The sequence below is a fragment of the Rhyacophila brunnea genome, unplaced genomic scaffold, assembly GCF_057557595.1.
Source record: "Rhyacophila brunnea isolate RB1 unplaced genomic scaffold, BYU_Rbru_1.0 scaffold_8, whole genome shotgun sequence".
Taxonomy (NCBI): Eukaryota; Metazoa; Arthropoda; class Insecta; order Trichoptera; family Rhyacophilidae; genus Rhyacophila; species Rhyacophila brunnea.
In genome coordinates this window covers 43,427,044-43,448,331 of record NW_028233350.1, presented here as the reverse complement: position 1 = coordinate 43,448,331, position 21,288 = coordinate 43,427,044, and positions in this window count along the sequence as shown.

Here is a 21,288-nt window from a genome sequence, read left to right as displayed (position 1 = left end):
TAACAATAATATATGTATCGACCTTGTGTTTTCGAAAGATTTATTGCCAGAAATTTAGAGAATAATTTCCTAACATTCGCTACGACGATACGTCATGAACTCGAATTTGCGGTAATCTTTTCTAATATTATTACCATCTACATTTTCTTAGTTTCACCGCCAGAGGCGTCAGTGTTGTGGCGGGGTATCTTACGCATTTCACAAGTGACAGCTGTCAAACGCCATCTAATTTATAATATCGCAACTTCTTCATTATTAAATGTATCATTTCTCTTTTCATATTTCTATAAATATCTATATATAACTTATAGACAGTAATTACTTGAGAATTAGAGAGATGGCCTAGATCCTTATCAGTGACGTCCTAGACAAAATGCCGCCCCTAGGCAGCGCCAAAATGACGCCCCATTTTTATACAGTATTTTTTATCATCCTTTCATAACTCCAATATCTAATAAATGTGTTGTATGGATACATTACTAACAAAATATTATATACCACTGAAAACAAAATTAAATCGTGGACGAAGAGCGGTAGGAGGGACGCTCTGTAAGAGGGGGTGCATCTTCGGTTTCGACAGCCAACGCAATTTCCGTGCGTAGGTACCTACCGGTTAATAAATCAGACTGTAATTGTTCGTAGATCTGCACGTGTCGTTGCTGGTTACCAAGGACGTTGAAGGACAAGGATCTAAATTAGACATCGCGAACACGACAAAATTAATACATTTTTCATTATTACTAAATTTAGGTGGCTATGTCTATATATACCAAATGATTCTCCTCGATCTGCCGCCCTTCCAGTAACTGCCGCCCCCAAACGACGCTCAATCTGCCTACCCTCACGGGACGTCACTTATCCTGATTCGATTGTTTATAGGGCTCGAAATGGACCGGAGCGCACCGAAGCATCGTTCCGGTTCATGAAATCGGTGAAATTGTTGCTCCGTCTCATGGAGAAAATATTTTGACCGTCTGAGCTAGATAAGAGTATGATAAAAAATCTAACACTTTGATAACTACGTAAGTATCTTCAGAAAATTGTCAGGCGCTCCGGTTCGTAAACTTTTCCATTTCGAGTGCTGATTTTAAAACCAACGATGATAGTAAAAATGTGTTTACATATTTGCTAGTTTCTTGATAACGTGATAACAATAATATTCGCATGAATTAATAAAAGTAATGTCGGAATCACTATCATTATATCAATTCATTTCTAGTTTAAGGCTTTTCTTTGTGACCTCTAGTTTAAGGGGTTAGAATAAACACTATATAGTTATAATAGTTACATCTATCAACATAACTAACGAGCTCAGACGATAATTAAATAATTGTCACTCGAACTTATCTTAATATTCTTTTATTAGATTATAATATCAGTCGATATCAAACCTTTAAATCAAGCGGTTAAAAAATTAACCTCTCAATTAAATAGTGGACCCACGCAAATTGTGTTAACATATATAACTAAATTAATATTATCGAAGTACATACATCCTCAAAATGTAACACGGTGTACAAGTGCATACTATTAAGCATACTTTCGTGGTAAATCCCAGCGAAATGCGTTATTTATTAAAATTAACTTATAGTGTATATGTGAAAATATCATGATGGTACACTAGATATGGCTAATGCGCCGATGATGCTGTCCTATTCGACAACTCAATCGAGGGCATTCAAGAGACAATCTACATGTTGCATAACAACTCCTCTCGCGTTGGTTTGAAAATCAACGCGAAGAAAACCAACGTCTTGTGCAATAGCACCTGTCCTGATCCAGATTTCCCTCTGATTAGCGATGGACAAAACATCGAGAGCGTCGACAGCTTCAAGTACCTGGGGGTACACATCACGGGAGATGGCATTTTGCAGAAAGAGCTCGCTATCCGAATGGGAATGGCTGGAGCAACATTCAACTCGATGCAAAATGCCTGGGACTCACGATTGTACTCGGTCAAAACCAAATGCCGCCTATTCGACGCTTGCATTCTGACAGTGTTGCTTTACGGTAGCGAATCATGGCACCTTACGAAGGCTCAGAGAAACCGTATACTGAGCTTCGAAAACAGATGTTTGCGACGAATACTGGGTGTGCGGTGGTATGACTTTAGGAGCAACGAGGAGATAATAGAACGCACCTAGCAGCCTCTCATCACGCTGAAAGTGAAAAGGCGACGTTGGACCTGGCTCGGCCACGTGCTGCGGATGCCAGAAGAGAACTTTAACCTGGCTTGCCTGTTCTTCAAGCCGACAGGATTCCGGCGACCTGGAAGGCCGCTAAATACAATCTACAGAGTGTAAACGGCGGAGCTACGGGATGCTGGTTTGACCTGAAACGAAGCTAGAAGACTGGCGAGCGACAGGGATTCTTGGAGGCGCCGCGTGGTGTCCATATGCTCCAGCTAAGGGGCGGATATGGCTAAAGAAGACACTAGATATTCCATCATAACCGCGGAATGGCTCATGGGCAGATCGCTCCCTATTCAGTTGCACATTGGGCATATAGTATTAATTGTGCAAAACCCATTAGAGATGGTTCATCTGGACAGCTCTTTTTCATCCACTCACCTGATTACCTCACATAAATATGATCAAATGATATTTAATTGTATTAATATATTATGTAGTAATAAATAAATAGATAATAAATATTATGTAATGATCAAACACGCGAGTTAACATCATTTTACTCCCTACTTCAATTATAGTTTGTCAATTTATGGCTACGGCCGTATGTTATAGCTTAACCACTGGATAATGCCAAAAGAAATGGCGTATTTCAAAAAAACACTACCTTATTCTTAGGTCAATAATTAATATAAAGCAATCATTATTCGTAGAATGTTAATCGCACTTGAATGGTTAAAGACATAGCTTATAATTAGTATCTTTAGAATTATCTTCAAATGTGCAATCTTGCCCAGTTTTTGAATAATAAAATGCCTAATTCTTGTCAGATTTGGGATCACAGAGATTATCAATATAATTTTTTATCGTAAATATTTCACTATAATAATGTCGATATAAATTATACTGATAGTTTTATAAATGCGTTTAAAAATTAATAAATGTAAAAAATCTTAACACCACTGCACATTTATGTACTGAAATATGACTATATTCCAAAACATTAGAGCGAGAGGTTTAAAAGAATACTATTTTATGTAATAAAAATACTTTATGCAGTCATCAAATCTTTAAAATAAATATAAAGGATAATAAGGCTTCAAAATTATATAAATAGATTATCTACAACGTTTAAGAAATGTCAAGGATCATGCTTTGAAAATGCAATAAAAGCTCCATTTTGACCTACGCTGAGCATGCCCCCCCCCCCCCCCCTTAACAAATAATTGCGAACAATTTCAGCAATATCAGTCAACTAAATACTTACTTCATTTTATTTACTTTCAAATATTTTAAGTACTTTCCTGAAAGGATATACATCAAACAGCCACCAAAACTATTTAATAGGTCTACTATAACGAAGTAACAAAAAAGTTCGGGACAAAGGAAAGGTTTGGCCCATACTTAGCTTATTTGGCGAGAGAAATTCTGTAATTCCGTTGTTCTCGAAAACCCAATGAGTCGATAGTTTATTAAAGTGACCTCTGTTTCCTTTGTTGATCCTTTACCTTCGGAGGAAATGAGTGAACGTAACTTTTACGATTTATGGCATTTCTCTTTCACTCTGAGCAGTGGCGCACCCAGGATTTAATATTGGGAGGGGGGCAAGGAGGAGAATGTAAATTAGTCCCATTGACTCTTTTTCTTCTTCCCAGCTTAAATTCTCGTTTATCGGTCTTTTGTCTATTGCACTCGGTGTACCTATAACATGGTCCCCACATCCTGAAACGGGCCCTCAGGCTAGGATATTTGGCGGGCCCCCTACCTACCGCTAAGATTAAATGCAGTATGAAACACTACATTAACGTTTTTCAAATTGTGTTTTAGTTCAAATTAAGGGTACTTATACAGTGAATTATTGGCGATTTTTAATACATCTACTTTAATAATGGAGCTGTCGAGTATCGACACGTAATAATCAAAAAATATATTGCACAATTATATAAGTAATTGAAAATGTTCATGTCCATGAAGTGTAATAGCACCGCAGGCTACTTTTTTACTATTAAAGCTAATTTATGATGTGTGTCTATCTCACTTATCTGGTCAAGCCGAGACACCGGGCCCCCCACAGCCCGGGCCCCCAGGCTAGAGCCCTGTCAGCCCTCCCCAGCCATGACCTACGCCACTTCGGAATTCGGGTGGACACCGAGAATTTAAGGTATTGGGTTTCTAAAAAACCTGACATTAGTGTTTCGAAATTTTTGTGTTAGAAATTAAAATCTAAGAAATTTTTCTAAAAAGGGTGCTGGAGAATTATGACAAATCATTTTTTGCCGTGTTTTTATTTGTCTAATCTATTGGCTTTCAATTTCAATGTTTTTGGGGGGGGCCAAGGCTCCTTGCCCCCCCCCCCCCCTGGGTGCGCTACTGACTCTGAGAGGCAGGGCCGTATCTTGTAACAAAGAACTCAGTACCCAAAAATATTGACGGCTTAAACTTTGCAAACAAAAGCACAGATTTTGTAAGTATTTTTTGCTAAGTATTGAGATTGAAATATCATCAGGGTATTCCAGCATCAATAAAAAGTGATAAACATGCTATGTCGTTTTACAAGAGTTAATTATCTCGAGGTGTGAACAGTCAAGAATTGGCGAGGGATGGAAGTAGACTGTTAAAATCCGCCTTAAAATCCGCCATTAATAGTACACACTAGACTTTGTCAGTGATACTCATTTGTTTTCATTGAACTAAGAATACAAATTGTAGATGGTGCTGGTTAGTTTTTAAAATTCAATTAAACCCTCCGTAACATCGAGAGCGTCGACAGCTTCAAGTACCTGGGGGTACACATCACGGGAGATGGCATTTTGCAGAAAGAGCTCGCTATCCGAATGGGAATGGCTGGAGCAACATTCAACTCGATGCAAAATGCCTGGGACTCACGATTGTACTCGGTCAAAACCAAATGCCGCCTATTCGACGCTTGCATTCTGACAGTGTTGCTTTACGGTAGCGAATCATGGCACCTTACGAAGGCTCAGAGAAACCGTATACTGAGCTTCGAAAACAGATGTTTGCGACGAATACTGGGTATGCGGTGGTATGACTTTAGGAGCAACGAGGAGATAATAGAACGCACCTAGCAGCCTCTCATCACGCTGAAAGTGAAAAGGCGACGTTGGACCTGGCTCGGCCACGTGCTGCGGATGCCAGAAGAGAACTTTAACCTGGCTTGCCTGTTCTTCAAGCCGACAGGATTCCGGCGACCTGGAAGGCCGCTAAATACAATCTACAGAGTGTAAACGGCGGAGCTACGGGATGCTGGTTTGACCTGAAACGAAGCTAGAAGACTGGCGAGCGACAGGGATTCTTGGAGGCGCCGCGTGGTGTCCATATGCTCCAGCTAAGGGGCGGATATGGCTAAAGAAGACACTAGATATTCCATCATAACCGCGGAATGGCTCATGGGCAGATCGCTCCCTATTCAGTTGCACATTGGGCATATAGTATTAATTGTGCAAAACCCATTAGAGATGGTTCATCTGGACAGCTCTTTTTCATCCACTCACCTGATTACCTCACATAAATATGATCAAATGATATTTAATTGTATTAATATATTATGTAGTAATAAATAAATAGATAATAAATATTATGTAATGATCAAACACGCGAGTTAACATCATTTTACTCCCTACTTCAATTATAGTTTGTCAATTTATGGCTACGGCCGTATGTTATAGCTTAACCACTGGATAATGCCAAAAGAAATGGCGTATTTCAAAAAAACACTACCTTATTCTTAGGTCAATAATTAATATAAAGCAATCATTATTCGTAGAATGTTAATCGCACTTGAATGGTTAAAGACATAGCTTATAATTAGTATCTTTAGAATTATCTTCAAATGTGCAATCTTGCCCAGTTTTTGAATAATAAAATGCCTAATTCTTGTCAGATTTGGGATCACAGAGATTATCAATATAATTTTTTATCGTAAATATTTCACTATAATAATGTCGATATAAATTATACTGATAGTTTTATAAATGCGTTTAAAAATTAATAAATGTAAAAAATCTTAACACCACTGCACATTTATGTACTGAAATATGACTATATTCCAAAACATTAGAGCGAGAGGTTTAAAAGAATACTATTTTATGTAATAAAAATACTTTATGCAGTCATCAAATCTTTAAAATAAATATAAAGGATAATAAGGCTTCAAAATTATATAAATAGATTATCTACAACGTTTAAGAAATGTCAAGGATCATGCTTTGAAAATGCAATAAAAGCTCCATTTTGACCTACGCTGAGCATGCCCCCCCCCCCCCCCTTAACAAATAATTGCGAACAATTTCAGCAATATCAGTCAACTAAATACTTACTTCATTTTATTTACTTTCAAATATTTTAAGTACTTTCCTGAAAGGATATACATCAAACAGCCACCAAAACTATTTAATAGGTCTACTATAACGAAGTAACAAAAAAGTTCGGGACAAAGGAAAGGTTTGGCCCATACTTAGCTTATTTGGCGAGAGAAATTCTGTAATTCCGTTGTTCTCGAAAACCCAATGAGTCGATAGTTTATTAAAGTGACCTCTGTTTCCTTTGTTGATCCTTTACCTTCGGAGGAAATGAGTGAACGTAACTTTTACGATTTATGGCATTTCTCTTTCACTCTGAGCAGTGGCGCACCCAGGATTTAATATTGGGAGGGGGGCAAGGAGGAGAATGTAAATTAGTCCCATTGACTCTTTTTCTTCTTCCCAGCTTAAATTCTCGTTTATCGGTCTTTTGTCTATTGCACTCGGTGTACCTATAACATGGTCCCCACATCCTGAAACGGGCCCTCAGGCTAGGATATTTGGCGGGCCCCCTACCTACCGCTAAGATTAAATGCAGTATGAAACACTACATTAACGTTTTTCAAATTGTGTTTTAGTTCAAATTAAGGGTACTTATACAGTGAATTATTGGCGATTTTTAATACATCTACTTTAATAATGGAGCTGTCGAGTATCGACACGTAATAATCAAAAAATATATTGCACAATTATATAAGTAATTGAAAATGTTCATGTCCATGAAGTGTAATAGCACCGCAGGCTACTTTTTTACTATTAAAGCTAATTTATGATGTGTGTCTATCTCACTTATCTGGTCAAGCCGAGACACCGGGCCCCCCACAGCCCGGGCCCCCAGGCTAGAGCCCTGTCAGCCCTCCCCAGCCATGACCTACGCCACTTCGGAATTCGGGTGGACACCGAGAATTTAAGGTATTGGGTTTCTAAAAAACCTGACATTAGTGTTTCGAAATTTTTGTGTTAGAAATTAAAATCTAAGAAATTTTTCTAAAAAGGGTGCTGGAGAATTATGACAAATCATTTTTTGCCGTGTTTTTATTTGTCTAATCTATTGGCTTTCAATTTCAATGTTTTTGGGGGGGGCCAAGGCTCCTTGCCCCCCCCCCCCCTGGGTGCGCTACTGACTCTGAGAGGCAGGGCCGTATCTTGTAACAAAGAACTCAGTACCCAAAAATATTGACGGCTTAAACTTTGCAAACAAAAGCACAGATTTTGTAAGTATTTTTTGCTAAGTATTGAGATTGAAATATCATCAGGGTATTCCAGCATCAATAAAAAGTGATAAACATGCTATGTCGTTTTACAAGAGTTAATTATCTCGAGGTGTGAACAGTCAAGAATTGGCGAGGGATGGAAGTAGACTGTTAAAATCCGCCTTAAAATCCGCCATTAATAGTACACACTAGACTTTGTCAGTGATACTCATTTGTTTTCATTGAACTAAGAATACAAATTGTAGATGGTGCTGGTTAGTTTTTAAAATTCAATTAAACCCTCCGTAACATCGAGAGCGTCGACAGCTTCAAGTACCTGGGGGTACACATCACGGGAGATGGCATTTTGCAGAAAGAGCTCGCTATCCGAATGGGAATGGCTGGAGCAACATTCAACTCGATGCAAAATGCCTGGGACTCACGATTGTACTCGGTCAAAACCAAATGCCGCCTATTCGACGCTTGCATTCTGACAGTGTTGCTTTACGGTAGCGAATCATGGCACCTTACGAAGGCTCAGAGAAACCGTATACTGAGCTTCGAAAACAGATGTTTGCGACGAATACTGGGTATGCGGTGGTATGACTTTAGGAGCAACGAGGAGATAATAGAACGCACCTAGCAGCCTCTCATCACGCTGAAAGTGAAAAGGCGACGTTGGACCTGGCTCGGCCACGTGCTGCGGATGCCAGAAGAGAACTTTAACCTGGCTTGCCTGTTCTTCAAGCCGACAGGATTCCGGCGACCTGGAAGGCCGCTAAATACAATCTACAGAGTGTAAACGGCGGAGCTACGGGATGCTGGTTTGACCTGAAACGAAGCTAGAAGACTGGCGAGCGACAGGGATTCTTGGAGGCGCCGCGTGGTGTCCATATGCTCCAGCTAAGGGGCGGATATGGCTAAAGAAGACACTAGATATTCCATCATAACCGCGGAATGGCTCATGGGCAGATCGCTCCCTATTCAGTTGCACATTGGGCATATAGTATTAATTGTGCAAAACCCATTAGAGATGGTTCATCTGGACAGCTCTTTTTCATCCACTCACCTGATTACCTCACATAAATATGATCAAATGATATTTAATTGTATTAATATATTATGTAGTAATAAATAAATAGATAATAAATATTATGTAATGATCAAACACGCGAGTTAACATCATTTTACTCCCTACTTCAATTATAGTTTGTCAATTTATGGCTACGGCCGTATGTTATAGCTTAACCACTGGATAATGCCAAAAGAAATGGCGTATTTCAAAAAAACACTACCTTATTCTTAGGTCAATAATTAATATAAAGCAATCATTATTCGTAGAATGTTAATCGCACTTGAATGGTTAAAGACATAGCTTATAATTAGTATCTTTAGAATTATCTTCAAATGTGCAATCTTGCCCAGTTTTTGAATAATAAAATGCCTAATTCTTGTCAGATTTGGGATCACAGAGATTATCAATATAATTTTTTATCGTAAATATTTCACTATAATAATGTCGATATAAATTATACTGATAGTTTTATAAATGCGTTTAAAAATTAATAAATGTAAAAAATCTTAACACCACTGCACATTTATGTACTGAAATATGACTATATTCCAAAACATTAGAGCGAGAGGTTTAAAAGAATACTATTTTATGTAATAAAAATACTTTATGCAGTCATCAAATCTTTAAAATAAATATAAAGGATAATAAGGCTTCAAAATTATATAAATAGATTATCTACAACGTTTAAGAAATGTCAAGGATCATGCTTTGAACATGCAATAAAAGCTCCATTTTGACCTACGCTGAGCATGCCCCCCCCCCCCCCCCTTAACAAATAATTGCGAACAATTTCAGCAATATCAGTCAACTAAATACTTACTTCATTTTATTTACTTTCAAATATTTTAAGTACTTTCCTGAAAGGATATACATCAAACAGCCACCAAAACTATTTAATAGGTCTACTATAACGAAGTAACAAAAAAGTTCGGGACAAAGGAAAGGTTTGGCCCATACTTAGCTTATTTGGCGAGAGAAATTCTGTAATTCCGTTGTTCTCGAAAACCCAATGAGTCGATAGTTTATTAAAGTGACCTCTGTTTCCTTTGTTGATCCTTTACCTTCGGAGGAAATGAGTGAACGTAACTTTTACGATTTATGGCATTTCTCTTTCACTCTGAGCAGTGGCGCACCCAGGATTTAATATTGGGAGGGGGGCAAGGAGGAGAATGTAAATTAGTCCCATTGACTCTTTTTCTTCTTCCCAGCTTAAATTCTCGTTTATCGGTCTTTTGTCTATTGCACTCGGTGTACCTATAACATGGTCCCCACATCCTGAAACGGGCCCTCAGGCTAGGATATTTGGCGGGCCCCCTACCTACCGCTAAGATTAAATGCAGTATGAAACACTACATTAACGTTTTTCAAATTGTGTTTTAGTTCAAATTAAGGGTACTTATACAGTGAATTATTGGCGATTTTTAATACATCTACTTTAATAATGGAGCTGTCGAGTATCGACACGTAATAATCAAAAAATATATTGCACAATTATATAAGTAATTGAAAATGTTCATGTCCATGAAGTGTAATAGCACCGCAGGCTACTTTTTTACTATTAAAGCTAATTTATGATGTGTGTCTATCTCACTTATCTGGTCAAGCCGAGACACCGGGCCCCCCACAGCCCGGGCCCCCAGGCTAGAGCCCTGTCAGCCCTCCCCAGCCATGACCTACGCCACTTCGGATTCGGGTGGACACCGAGAATTTAAGGTATTGGGTTTCTAAAAAACCTGACATTAGTGTTTCGAAATTTTTGTGTTAGAAATTAAAATCTAAGAAATTTTTCTAAAAAGGGTGCTGGAGAATTATGACAAATCATTTTTTGCCGTGTTTTTATTTGTCTAATCTATTGGCTTTCAATTTCAATGTTTTTGGGGGGGGCCAAGGCTCCTTGCCCCCCCCCCCCCTGGGTGCGCTACTGACTCTGAGAGGCAGGGCCGTATCTTGTAACAAAGAACTCAGTACCCAAAAATATTGACGGCTTAAACTTTGCAAACAAAAGCACAGATTTTGTAAGTATTTTTTGCTAAGTATTGAGATTGAAATATCATCAGGGTATTCCAGCATCAATAAAAAGTGATAAACATGCTATGTCGTTTTACAAGAGTTAATTATCTCGAGGTGTGAACAGTCAAGAATTGGCGAGGGATGGAAGTAGACTGTTAAAATCCGCCTTAAAATCCGCCATTAATAGTACACACTAGACTTTGTCAGTGATACTCATTTGTTTTCATTGAACTAAGAATACAAATTGTAGATGGTGCTGGTTAGTTTTTAAAATTCAATTAAACCCTCCGTAACATCGAGAGCGTCGACAGCTTCAAGTACCTGGGGGTACACATCACGGGAGATGGCATTTTGCAGAAAGAGCTCGCTATCCGAATGGGAATGGCTGGAGCAACATTCAACTCGATGCAAAATGCCTGGGACTCACGATTGTACTCGGTCAAAACCAAATGCCGCCTATTCGACGCTTGCATTCTGACAGTGTTGCTTTACGGTAGCGAATCATGGCACCTTACGAAGGCTCAGAGAAACCGTATACTGAGCTTCGAAAACAGATGTTTGCGACGAATACTGGGTATGCGGTGGTATGACTTTAGGAGCAACGAGGAGATAATAGAACGCACCTAGCAGCCTCTCATCACGCTGAAAGTGAAAAGGCGACGTTGGACCTGGCTCGGCACGTGCTGCGGATGCCAGAAGAGAACTTTAACCTGGCTTGCCTGTTCTTCAAGCCGACAGGATTCCGGCGACCTGGAAGGCCGCTAAATACAATCTACAGAGTGTAAACGGCGGAGCTACGGGATGCTGGTTTGACCTGAAACGAAGCTAGAAGACTGGCGAGCGACAGGGATTCTTGGAGGCGCCGCGTGGTGTCCATATGCTCCAGCTAAGGGGCGGATATGGCTAAAGAAGACACTAGATATTCCATCATAACCGCGGAATGGCTCATGGGCAGATCGCTCCCTATTCAGTTGCACATTGGGCATATAGTATTAATTGTGCAAAACCCATTAGAGATGGTTCATCTGGACAGCTCTTTTTCATCCACTCACCTGATTACCTCACATAAATATGATCAAATGATATTTAATTGTATTAATATATTATGTAGTAATAAATAAATAGATAATAAATATTATGTAATGATCAAACACGCGAGTTAACATCATTTTACTCCCTACTTCAATTATAGTTTGTCAATTTATGGCTACGGCCGTATGTTATAGCTTAACCACTGGATAATGCCAAAAGAAATGGCGTATTTCAAAAAAACACTACCTTATTCTTAGGTCAATAATTAATATAAAGCAATCATTATTCGTAGAATGTTAATCGCACTTGAATGGTTAAAGACATAGCTTATAATTAGTATCTTTAGAATTATCTTCAAATGTGCAATCTTGCCCAGTTTTTGAATAATAAAATGCCTAATTCTTGTCAGATTTGGGATCACAGAGATTATCAATATAATTTTTTATCGTAAATATTTCACTATAATAATGTCGATATAAATTATACTGATAGTTTTATAAATGCGTTTAAAAATTAATAAATGTAAAAAATCTTAACACCACTGCACATTTATGTACTGAAATATGACTATATTCCAAAACATTAGAGCGAGAGGTTTAAAAGAATACTATTTTATGTAATAAAAATACTTTATGCAGTCATCAAATCTTTAAAATAAATATAAAGGATAATAAGGCTTCAAAATTATATAAATAGATTATCTACAACGTTTAAGAAATGTCAAGGATCATGCTTTGAAAATGCAATAAAAGCTCCATTTTGACCTACGCTGAGCATGCCCCCCCCCCCCCCCTTAACAAATAATTGCGAACAATTTCAGCAATATCAGTCAACTAAATACTTACTTCATTTTATTTACTTTCAAATATTTTAAGTACTTTCCTGAAAGGATATACATCAAACAGCCACCAAAACTATTTAATAGGTCTACTATAACGAAGTAACAAAAAAGTTCGGGACAAAGGAAAGGTTTGGCCCATACTTAGCTTATTTGGCGAGAGAAATTCTGTAATTCCGTTGTTCTCGAAAACCCAATGAGTCGATAGTTTATTAAAGTGACCTCTGTTTCCTTTGTTGATCCTTTACCTTCGGAGGAAATGAGTGAACGTAACTTTTACGATTTATGGCATTTCTCTTTCACTCTGAGCAGTGGCGCACCCAGGATTTAATATTGGGAGGGGGGCAAGGAGGAGAATGTAAATTAGTCCCATTGACTCTTTTTCTTCTTCCCAGCTTAAATTCTCGTTTATCGGTCTTTTGTCTATTGCACTCGGTGTACCTATAACATGGTCCCCACATCCTGAAACGGGCCCTCAGGCTAGGATATTTGGCGGGCCCCCTACCTACCGCTAAGATTAAATGCAGTGTGAAACACTACATTAACGTTTTTCAAATTGTGTTTTAGTTCAAATTAAGGGTACTTATACAGTGAATTATTGGCGATTTTTAATACATCTACTTTAATAATGGAGCTGTCGAGTATCGACACGTAATAATCAAAAAATATATTGCACAATTATATAAGTAATTGAAAATGTTCATGTCCATGAAGTGTAATAGCACCGCAGGCTACTTTTTTACTATTAAAGCTAATTTATGATGTGTGTCTATCTCACTTATCTGGTCAAGCCGAGACACCGGGCCCCCCACAGCCCGGGCCCCCAGGCTAGAGCCCTGTCAGCCCTCCCCAGCCATGACCTACGCCACTTCGGAATTCGGGTGGACACCGAGAATTTAAGGTATTGGGTTTCTAAAAAACCTGACATTAGTGTTTCGAAATTTTTGTGTTAGAAATTAAAATCTAAGAAATTTTTCTAAAAAGGGTGCTGGAGAATTATGACAAATCATTTTTTGCCGTGTTTTTATTTGTCTAATCTATTGGCTTTCAATTTCAATGTTTTTGGGGGGGGCCAAGGCTCCTTGCCCCCCCCCCCCCCCCCCTGGGTGCGCTACTGACTCTGAGAGGCAGGGCCGTATCTTGTAACAAAGAACTCAGTACCCAAAAATATTGACGGCTTAAACTTTGCAAACAAAAGCACAGATTTTGTAAGTATTTTTTGCTAAGTATTGAGATTGAAATATCATCAGGGTATTCCAGCATCAATAAAAAGTGATAAACATGCTATGTCGTTTTACAAGAGTTAATTATCTCGAGGTGTGAACAGTCAAGAATTGGCGAGGGATGGAAGTAGACTGTTAAAATCCGCCTTAAAATCCGCCATTAATAGTACACACTAGACTTTGTCAGTGATACTCATTTGTTTTCATTGAACTAAGAATACAAATTGTAGATGGTGCTGGTTAGTTTTTAAAATTCAATTAAACCCTCCGTAAACCAAACCATAAGAGTTTAGGTATACTATGGGCGATCCGACATTAATAGTACACATTTTTTCATTCATACTTATTTGTTTTCGTTGAATTTAGAATACATATTACGTATTAGTTAGTTTGTTTTTTAATTCAATACTTGTTATTCCCTGTTATTCCCTGTCTAAACCAAACCATTAATAATAAAAAATACTTTTCTATCTATGAAATATCTAAAATTATGTATGATTTAATGGGATAGTTTTATATAGATGAATAGATGAATATTTGTTGACTTATCTATTATCGCTTGGTTTACGCAGGGTAAATTTAATTTTAAAAACTAACTATGTAGTTGCATCTGCAAATGTTATACTTAGTTCAATGAAAACAAATAAGTATTACTGACAAAGCTTCGTGTGCACCATTTATGTCGAATCTTAACAGCCTACCTCCAACCCTCGCCACTGCTGTCAAGCGTATCGTTTTTTTAACGCGGGTCGCAAAGTTATACTCACATTGCTAACTGGACCATTGATATACTACTGGATGAATCATATGCTTCTTAAAATGACGTCCGATTTTCAGCGAGTCGGCCTTTGTTAAAACTTACTGAGTAAGCCCGGTCTAGCTTGCATCTTACTCAAACTAATAGTCAGCGCAGGACGACTTGCTCTGTCTGTTTTGCGTTGCAGCCACCCTTAGGTTCACTATTCCAAGAACGCAAATTTAGTTTTACAGCCAGGGCAATACGGGTGAAATTCGGGAATCCATGTTAACGGTCTTAACGCATTATACCTACAAGGAAATATTATAAGACGATATTCGTTATATCTTTTGTGGTACATTTTTAAAATGACACTTGTATGGGAACTGCTCATCTAGTAGTATATCAATGAACTGGACAGACCGAGAAACGCAGAAATAATGGAAAGAGCGAAATTCTAACAAGTTTTAAACCTTGAATGTGGAGAAATATGGGATAAACATAAACACGTGTTAAAGAATATAATATTTTGAATAGTTACCTGTATCATGTATCTGTACAATGTACATATTATTATCACGTAAACGCAACATGCATTCGCATTCTTTTTGTGCACCATGGTAAATGGCATAAATTCTCGCAGGGTAGGTTATAAAGGCGAAAGTCTCAAAACATTCTCAGCGGTTTGGATTTACCCGCACTAACATAAAAGACTTTAATGGCCAACCATGCGTATTATATGCACGTCAGACATATTATCTGGAGCATATGCGATTAAGGCATACGACGTATTTACGGGAGAGCTGGATCCTGGGAGCTCTCGATTTAGGTCTATCTACCAGACGGGAATACCCTCCCATATTACCTGCTATCCACGCCATTCAGGGCTCTCATCCAGACAGGCTTTGTAGATTTTCATCGTTGAATAGATAATTAATATAATATTTAGAATATATTACAGTCGAACTTGGTTATTACGATCACGGAAATAGCGAGATCTCGGATATAATGAGGAAACATTCGTTGACATTTTCGGTCGGTTTCGGGATCGGATTACGTTTATGACACTAGTTAAGTGTCTAAGTACCTAATTGGTGTTTTCGCCGACAACATTGAAAAAGTATCCACGCATATGATTGACATTGCATGTAAAAAATCCAAGCTTTATGAAGTCAGTAGGTACCTACCAGCGCCGGCGGCTCAGCACTTCATTACAATAAACTTCTTTTGTTGTTTATGAATGCTATGCTTGCTTCTGGGATTTTTAAGATGGTTTTCAGATTTTTTATGTTCAATGCTTAATACTTTGGACGTTGAAGACGCACCTGACGCGTAATGACCAGGCGGCCGATCGATGTAATTAACGTGCATTTTAAAGGTGGTAATTAAAAAATCATTATTTAGTCAGCAGCGAATGAGTATAGAACGTGGCGCGAAAAATGTTATATAACGATATAACGAGTAATGCTTATAACGAGCAAATTCAGTCTGTCCCATCTTCCTCGTAATAACCAAGTTCGACTATATTCAGGGCTCGAAATGGAACGGAACGCACCGGAGCGCCGTTCCGGCTCGTGAAATTTGTAAAATTATCGCTCCTTCTCGTGGAAAAAATATGTTGACCGTCTGAGCTAGATAGGCCATAGTATAGAAAATCTGACACACTTATTTTTATAAAATACACATACGATTTGATGACTATGTATCTTCAGAAAATTTGACGAGCGCTCCGGTACGTAAATTTTTCCATTTCGAGCGCTGACTATATTATTATATTTGCTCACGAAGACTTCTATGTGAAGGAACCAAACGCCTCTCGAATTGGCCGTCTATTCACCGACACACGTAGAAGCCCCGGTTCTGTCTGAAGGAAACCAGAACGAAGATATATATGTATCCCTGAGGAATGGGAAATGGTAAGCTCTTTCATATAATGGCTTTAAAAGCTGACCTCGATTTAAAACGGTGTTTTAACACTGCGGAAAGTTGAAAGCTATTATTTGGTTTCCGGCATCAAATGCTTTTCGGTAAACAATCAGACTTTAGAAATAAATCAAACGCCATTATTTATTGTAGCTATCGTTGTTTTTTTTTATTCCCCAAATAACAAAAAAAAACATTTCAAATGCTTTGTAAAAAAAAAAAACACCAAGCTGTTAAGCGATGAAAATTTTACTTACTGCTACTGTTGTGTACTTATTTACAATTTTGAAAATTCCTTAATGTGTTTCCGACTTTTCTATTCAGCGATTCTCAATGCTTTGCGTTTGTTTGTTAATATGAAGGTATGAAAAGACAGGGGCATTTCAACGTTCACTATAATCCATCCCATTCTAAATTGTCGATACTATTATGTCGTATAAGCATGGATCTTGAAAGACAGTGATAGATCTAGAGGCTTAAAGGCACGAGACACTTACTGTTTTTGATATCGCCGACAATAAAAATAAAATAAATACCATAAATTCCAACTCCAATGTGCCTAGTAAAAATATCAATGTATATTTTTCCTAGAATCGCATTCTATAAATAAAAATATTTATTATTTAAGGTTAGAGTGATGACATATTATTACTAAGTGGTTTATATAATTAACTATTTCTTTTATTCAACGAATAATTCACAAGAATTAAGAATGTACCATTCTGATTATTGAACATACATCATTTTGAAAAACACTTTCTGAGAAAATATATTATAACCAATAGAAAAAATCTTGCATCTCCTGGGTTTACCTTTTTAATACCTACTCATCAGCGTTCTCCTAAATCAAGCTTTGGCAATCGGTTTTTGTTTTATTAAATCAAAGTAGATACCTATTACTTCAATTACTAACCGACGTCGTGGATTTCTCCTATATTTTTTTATGATGTAACTTACTTGAACTTGCTAATAATTTATAATTAACTATTTATTTTATTCAACGAATAATTCACAAGATTTAAGAATCTACCATTCTGATTATTTAACATACATAATTTTGAAAATTGGTATTAAAAAGGCCAATGGTTAAAATTTGTCGCAATTAGTACGTCGCCTTGTAGCATAGAGATAAATGCAACGAACGTAAACCCATGAGATGCAGAGTTCGATACCCTGCCGGGGTGGCTTACTTTTTTCAAAAAGATTTTTTCTATTTGTTATAATATAATATAAAGTGTTTTTCAAAATTATGTAAGTGGTTTATTTTTTGTATCTGTTTGAGAAGTTATTATTGATTTTTTTAACCCTGTGTATTACTTGATACTCACTATTTTTATTAAATGTTGGTTAAATTTAATTATTTCATAACTGGTTTGAACTAAATATTTCCATTTCCCTTTTAATTTTTTTGGGAAATCGTTTGCGTCTTCTGCGTCAAATGAAATTGCCTCTAATAAAAGTAACAAATATAAATGAGGATTAATGCTTTTAATATGTGGTATAATAAGGCGATCACATTATCATCACGTTACATGCCAACACAGTAAGCTCGCGCTACGAGAAAACAGTGTCTAATGTCGTTTTCTTTGGTATTTAAAATTTTATCAGTCTGATGCTCCCATCCCACAAAAATGATGTCACCTCACGCGTATCGCACTACTACACCAACCACACGAGTCAGTGAACGTTTTTTTATTATTTTCTGCATCCCTACACATTTTCTCACGGCACGGCTCACGTTCTCTTTGTTGTAAGTGCTCGTCCGTGGTGGTTTGGCGGGCGCGGGGCGGCGGCGGGGCGGGCAACTCAAACGTATGAACACGTCTCGACGTGTCCGTAGACAATGCGCGGGGACGGGTGTTCGCGCGTGTTGTTTTGGCGCGTCTAGCTCGACGCAGGCACGATCGTACATGCGTCGGGCTCTTCCCATACTGCGCGCATAGAGGTGTCCGCACTGAATAGACGGGCGCCGACGCGGGAAACGAGCGAGTAGCGGGTGTCTCAAACCATCATGAGCTTACCGCGCGCGTCTGGTGTATTTATGGTATTATTTTCACAAAGCATAGATAGTGCGAAGTGATGTAAAGTAGGTATACGTTTTATAACGTTGCACTTTTTACTACACTGATACGCCTCTTTGCCTTATTACGTCGCATAAAATTATATCAAATGATATTCACTTGTATTAATATAATATGTAGTACTAAATAAATATATATTATGTAAAAATAATATCTTTAAATTTCAATAATTCTTAACGCACATATAATATTGTATACTTATCTTACTTATAGTTATAAAGGTAGGTACATAAAAAAATGTTTTTTTTGTCTATAATTATTCAATATTCTTTCTCATTTATCTCTTTATCTAATTTCTCTGTATTTAAATTATAATATGATTAACTATAATTATTATAATTTATATGGAAACTTTGCTTGTTGCAATATCTTTTTCTAGTCTATGTTATACATATTTGTAGTCTATGTAACTGTTTGTTTTCCTTAATAAAAAAATATAAACATAATAAAAATAAAATATATTAAGTAGGTACATCATTTCCATCCTAGAGCCGGGGTGCAAAGTTATGAAGTGTACATTCTACACCTACATTCACACCATATGAACCGAAAAGTCTTTTTTAAACTTTAACTTAAGTACATATTATCCAATATATAATCAATATATAAAATCGACCAAGCGTAGGTACTTGATGGAATTTGAATTTAAATTCATATATTATATAAATTTACCAAATAAACAGGAATTAACTGTATAAGATGACAGTGTGTATTCACCATTGGTGGTATTTGAAGATGCCAAAAGGCGATAGTCGGATCGCAAAAAATGACTCAAAAGGAATAGAAATAACTTAGATCAATTAGAATATACTTAATAAAATATTTTCTCATGTTACTCTTTTTCGAAAAACTTGTCTGGTTGTTCCCGCAGTATCTTGTATAAGTTATAAAATTCTTCTGTTAAATTAGTGCTTTCCATATTGATTTCATTGGCCCCATATTTTGCTGCAAAGTTTTGCCATTTCAAATAGGAGTTTTCCAGTAAAAGCTTTTCTGTGTTTATGGTTTCCTATCCCTGATTTGACGCTGAACACGACTGGACGCGCGCGGGCTACTACGGACACTCTACCCGTGCCCGTCCCCGCGCCTATTCCGCGTCGAAGACGCCCCATGACTACGGCCAAGCGCTAAGTGATTTGGTCTATGGATTTTCTGATAGATTATTATCTATGACTGGTGTTTACGTATATTATCTGTAATTTGCTGGTTGGGTTCTGTTCCTAATACTATCTATGATTTGACGTACGCACGCGTAAAAACTGTTAGAATTAACTTTAATTACCATGAATCATGAAGAATAATTTATCATATAAAATGTAAAGCATTATTATCACTTAACTTATCGAATTTATTTTTTATATATAATATTATTTTCGAGGTTTCTGTCTTCAATAAGATATTGATAAAATTAAAAACCGACAATGTCATTAATTTTGGTGATCGTAATTATTGAAAGTATATTTATCTACCAAGCAAGAATTGATAAATGTTTTTTGGAAAAATAATTAGATGTCACTATAAAAATGTTTATTCAAAAACGCGTGCAAAAACAGAAATGTACGTACCTACGTAATTTTAACTGCCAATAATTTCTTTACCCAATACTGGTTTTCTATTAATTCATATCATGGATCCATGGTTTTTTTCTGTTGATCGATAACTGCAAACACATATTATAAGTACATAACAGTTTCGATCTCCTCTTCGTAATCTGAAGAACTACTTGAGTTAGCACTTTTCATAATTGAATTTATGGAGATAATGATCACTCAAAATATTCTTCAGAATGACGAAACCATAGACTAAATTTCTCCACGTGACAGCACATGACGTGATCGTAATGTGTTAGCCCCAGAAGTCTCAGTAACTCAGTCAAATCATACCTGAGACATTACGTAAAAAAAATCTGATGCTTCGTACCATACGTAGGACCCCGTGATACGCTCGATTAAGATAGAGTATGGTGCGGGGCTGATTGGTTTTGATGAGGCTATGTTTGTGTTGATTTCGTGTTTTCAGTTGTTCAATTGGGAAAATGATTATTGCCATCTGGCGGTTCAAATCCATAACTATAATTTAAACATAATTCAGTCGTGCCAGTTTTAATACTGGATAGTGGATCACAGCCTACTTGAAGTTGGACATGTCTGCTACAGCAATCTTCACATAAAGCATTACACTTCTAGCTTAGCGTGTTATGTGTAGATAGTGTTAATTCACGCTATGTAGTTACGTCAGTTTACTTTAGTTTAGTACAGTCGGTTTGCGGAAGCTTTGATACAAAGCTTACAACTATATGAAAGCCAATTATAACAAACAAGATGGTCGTTTAGCTGTCAAAGGTAGGGATTGCAATACCGAATGAAAATGTCAATACCGGTTTTTCGGTATTTCTTATTCAATACCGGTATTTCTTAAACATTAAAAAAACAGAAGTAGGTGCTTATCAATAAATATAGCTATTGAAATCTTTTTAAAATATTATTTAATTGCAAAAACTTACATATCTACATTTGTTATGTTGACATTTAAAAATATGTATTGATCATAATTGTAGAACTAGTATTTTTTTACAAATAATTTTAATATATATATAATTTTAACTAAAGCCTTCAAAAGTTCACCTAGTGCAAATAAGTCCGACTGCAGGAAAAGCTTCTTAAATTAAACGCTTGTACAGTCATCAATAATTATAGAATAATTGAACATTTTTGTCACGGATGTTTTCT